Raw genomic sequence first — 5,245 nt, 5'->3', positions numbered from 1 at the left:
ACTTATATATCGTGACACCAAATCGCCTGCACTGTATCCGACGAGCTAGACCACTCGACCACCTTTGCTTTACAAGAAATAAACCTTTCCTCGTCAGTTTCAATCTAGAGTCGTAATACAGTACATGATATATAAGGCATGGAGATGGTATTGTTACAAATCGGCTGTATTATCTATGTTAAACAGGATCCTACAAATTAATGAAAGATACAGTCACATACATAATTATATTTATCGGTACGTCTGAACCAGTGATAACTCTCATTCGGATAACCAGCAGTGATGGTGATACATGGCTGTGTACATTTTTGTGTATACAACTCGTCTAAACATCAATGTATGTGAAGTTAGCAGCCGGTTCGTTATTCGTTATTCGATATTCAATATCAAACTGGCTGCTAGCACACGGTTGAATATTCAAAATGTTGTTAAAAATCATAGAAAAAGAGAAATACTTGATAACATTAAAGGTTTGATTTTCATAGTGAAGAGGATTGATTAGATAGGTAGGAAATCGTTAAATGACCTCTTCAAGCTGTTGTAATTTCTCGTTGTCCTGGAATATAAACCCTTTTATAAGTTGCATGTTTGTGTTTATGTAATATAAATTGTTGTCAATAAAACGACTTAAAAGATGTACTTTTGTCCTTTCTTAAAACAAAAAGAACACCCGATCAATCTATAAACATTTAGAATCATTAATAGAAATATTTAGAAAAAGCCAAAACAACAATGTTTAGCCAAAAAATGACAAAGTTTTAGGACAAAGAGCACAGGGTAATGGTGGTAGCCCCTGGATCTCTCAGTCTTTCTAATAATATGCAGACATTTAGTCAATATGTTGATACATACGTGACTAAAAGGAATTAGGGTATACTTCCTGTCTTTTATGTTTACGGAGCGCCGAAAGTGTCAATTAGATATTCAAAGTATATAGCGAAAACCTACTTTAGACCGCTTAAATGAGGTTGAAACCCTCCTGGTCTTTCAAAAATTCAACCAAATCATATATTATTCATATATAACGGTTGTAGTATATAAATTACCCAGAATAATGTCATCTTCGACATTTACGGAGGGCTTAGATTGTCGCTTTTCAGCCAAAAAATGTCAAAATTTTAGGACAAAGGGCACAGGGCAATGGTGAGAGCCACTAGATCTCTCAATATATTTATTATTACACTGTATTATACAGACATTTAGTAAATATGTAGATACAAACGTGACTAAAAGGAATTTGGGTATACTTCCTGTCTTTCATGTTTACGGAGCGCCCAAAGTGCCAGTTGGATATTAAAAATACATGGATATGCCTCTTACTAAAATCTTGATATACACTTTAATAGGTGTTTTCGGTATGCACGTGGTCGAGTTATTTATCAAACAGTGTGTTTTAATTTTAAGACTATATATCTATTTGATAAAAAAAGAGGCGAAGTATTCAAAAATAAACCGACAGCAAAATGGCTAAATAAAGACACAGATAAACAGCAGTAATCAAAACAACATAAAAACCAAAGACTTAGCAACACGATAAGTTTGGAGTGATATCAAGTGCTCCAGAAGGCTAAGCAAATCTTTCTTAATATGTAGCACCATTTATGTTGCTCAACTTAGTACGCATTTTGGGTTGAAGAGACCGATCGTGTAGTTTCGACAATGTAAACATATCCGTTGTTATAGGTGAAACGGATACTGTAAAACGGTCAACTAACTCGTGATGGAGTCCGTGAAATGTACGAAGGAACTTGCAACTCTTAGTTTAACAGGTTCTTTGTGTCTACCAACACTCAATAAAAAAAATACTGATAGGAAAAACAAACCTGGAATATCTTATCAGCTGCACAAATGAGATATACACTCCATATGCAGGCGCTGTTGGATTTTTGCTACAAAGACACCGAAGTACTAAATTGAAGGCTAAATTCATCTCTATTTGCGGAAAATCTTAGTTTTAACTGACCACTATTGCCAATTTCTAGATTTTATTCATTAGCGCGTCCCTGGTAAGTCTTTTGTGGATGAAACGCGCGCCTGGCGTATTAAATTTTAAATCCGCCTTGTTAGCTATTATTCGTGTGTTTCTCTGTCCTATACAGGTTCTCCCATTTAATTGTATTGTAGTCCTATCCTGTTATGTTGTCATTTTAATGTTATATTGAACATTGCCATAAAATCGGGAGTTTTGACATGCTATACAACCAGGTTCAACCAACCATTTTTTTTATTAAAATGTCCTGTTCCAAGTCAGGAAAATATGTCGGTTAGTGCTCCTCGCTCAAAATTTTATAATATATACCTTCCATACACTATCCAATTAAACACATATTTACAACGTGAGTAATCCTGTAATTAGTCTATTGATATGTTTGGCTGACTAGGTGTAGCTCATGAATGTTGTTTTGTAAATCCTACTCACTAGTTTCATCGTAAAATATGTGATTTCAATAGGCCATTGACTCCAGAATTGTAGCTGCTTGTGTAAGTATGTGTATTCGTATAAAGCGGTGTTCACTAAAATGCACTCCTTAACATGATGAGATTACAGAATGAATTGACCAAAAGCAGGCAATAATTTGACTGCAGTGGAAGCTTTACATTCTTGAAAAAATATTGTTCAATTGCACATAACAAATAAAACTATAATACATTTTAAAACATATAGATTGTTTTCAGTGGTGGATCAAAAACGATTGAGGGAAAATTGGGGTGGTGGAAAACTTCCTTTTTGTAATGATCAATGCTTTCGTATGAGAACATACAGCTTGACCCGCCGTCTTTATCTTGGGTTTGTACCCCTGTTGAACATGTTAGATCTGCCACTGGTGTGTATTTATAAGTAGTCTATTAGACTTGTATGACAAATTTGTCACTTGATTTTACGCAAGCAATAATCAATCAATTCCCTTCACAAGGTTTCATGGTTCACTTTTGTTGGGTACACAGTAATTGCAAGGAAGATAAATGATTACAATTTTTAGATGGGTGTTATTGGATGCAGAATAAGCACAACATGTAGACGGGCCGAAACAGTTAACGCTGCGTTTACTCGCGTACACTTCTTGATAACGCCTCGTTAACTCTGAAATCTTTAGTAGACATAAAAAGTAAACGACGTTTAATTTCTCGTTTACTTTCGTTGTTTTCTAATTTTGTAAACAGTACACGGGCTTTTTATTTTCGCGTTTTCCTTCGCGTTAAAGTTTTCGTCTAAAGTGATCGTACGTTTACTGATTGTAGTAAAATCGCCTTAACGCAAATTGTCATCGTATCCTGGATAAACTGGCCTGAAATATCAAATGATAAGGTACATCAAAATGAAATGACCAACTGGTAACTTTCTATTGACATATTGACAATTAAAGTTAATAATTAATGTTATAACAACTCTTCAAACAATTTTAAAATTCATCATATTAAATTTCTTTTTCTTCACATATAGATAGTTCAAGTATGTTCTTCTTTTCTTCAAATTATTTAATATTCACCAATATCCAACAGTTTTCACATCTCAGACGGGTTGACTCATGATGACTCGTAAAACAAAATTATTTGATATCATTAACCAAATCTGACCATATTTGCACAAGTAAATCTATATAGCCGAATGGTAAATCAGTTATATTTTTATGTCAGGAAGAACCGTATAATACAAATGATAGCATTATTCAAGCACCATGTCTTAACAGTTTTGTTTGCATCAATTTAGAGAGCCACCATCTTCTTTTCATTTTCAAAGTATTGAATTGTAAACGAATTTCAGGAGTGTTCATACCTCAGACTGATTCATATCACAAAAATATTTATCCATATTACCCAATACTGACCGTATTTGCACTTTACCATGCAAATCTATATAGACGTAAAGTAAATTAGTTGTATTTTGATGTCAGGATGTACAGTGTAAAAAAAATGACAGCTTATCGGAACACAATGACTACACACTATTTTCGCGTCAATTAGAAGTGCCAACATGTCCTCTTTTAATTCAAAATATTGAATCGTCAATAAATTTCAGTAGTTTTCATACCTCAGACTGACTTGTATAACAATATTATTTGTCCGCATCAACCAAAACTGACCATGTTTTCACTTTATGATGTTAATCTTATATTCGCATAGTAAATTAGTAATATTTCCATATAAGGATGGATTTTATAATACCAGTGATAACAATTATTGGTACATAATGACTACAAAATGTTGCTCGAACCAATTTAGAGCGCCAGCATGTCCTCTTTATAAAGTATTGAATACGAAAATAAATGTCAGTGGTTTTCATACCTTAGACTGACTCGTATTACAAAATCTAATCAAGGTAGAAAGAAACATATTTGTTACTCTTTATTCAAATGAATGAAACTTTTAATCGTCAAAAAGTAATCAAAGGTACTATGATTATAAAGTAATACGCCATACGCGCGTTTCGTCTACAAGAGACTCATTAGTGAAGATTAAAATGGTTGTAAAGCCAAACAAGTACAAAGTTTAAGAACATTAAAGACCCACAGTTCCAAAAAAAAATATTCAAAATGTGCCAAATGCGACTAAGGTAATCCATTTATGGGATAAATAAAGGCATCAGAAGTATACTGTTGAATCATACATCGATTGAGAAAAAAAGATCCGGGCTACGATCTAAACCTGAGGGCTAAAGTACTCTCTGTTTAGGTCACTAAAAGTATTACTTTTGAAAATATGGTTCCCGTATGTCAGCTTCAGCTTTTTTTTTTATTTGTTTAAGGGGAAACATGGACAGAGACAGAAAAGATTTAGTTTTTGAAGATTCAAGTAAATAGTTACTGTTAAAGCCGGTTAAGTAGACAGTTGTTATAGAAATTATAGTTTGATTTCATAGTTTCTGAGTTGTGGTATGGTGGAGATGTTATTATGATGTTAAGATGTTGGTGTATTATTTATTGGTGATTAACGTCATTTTGAGCATTCTTGATACTATTTGTATTGCTGGAGTTCGTAAAAAAAACCAAAACCAACATCGACCAGCAACTGGAATACTGCAAATCTAGGTCAATTGAGATAGGAATCGAATGTCCTAATATGAAGGAAGGGGATCGAAACGTTTTGTTTATTAATTGTAAGTTGCTTTGAACTAGCTGTCAGTAACTGCGAGTACTTTCAGATCTATACTCAGTGTTTTTGTTGTTGTTGGGATATACAAGTGCATGCCTATTTTGTTAGATGTATTTATATTTATAACCATCTGATAGGTTAAGCCTTCTGCCCC

The sequence above is a fragment of the Mytilus galloprovincialis genome, chromosome 11, assembly GCF_965363235.1.
Source record: "Mytilus galloprovincialis chromosome 11, xbMytGall1.hap1.1, whole genome shotgun sequence".
Classification (NCBI taxonomy): Eukaryota; Metazoa; Mollusca; class Bivalvia; order Mytilida; family Mytilidae; genus Mytilus; species Mytilus galloprovincialis.
The sequence above is the reverse complement of the archived record's forward strand: the minus strand, read 5'-3'. Positions refer to the sequence as shown.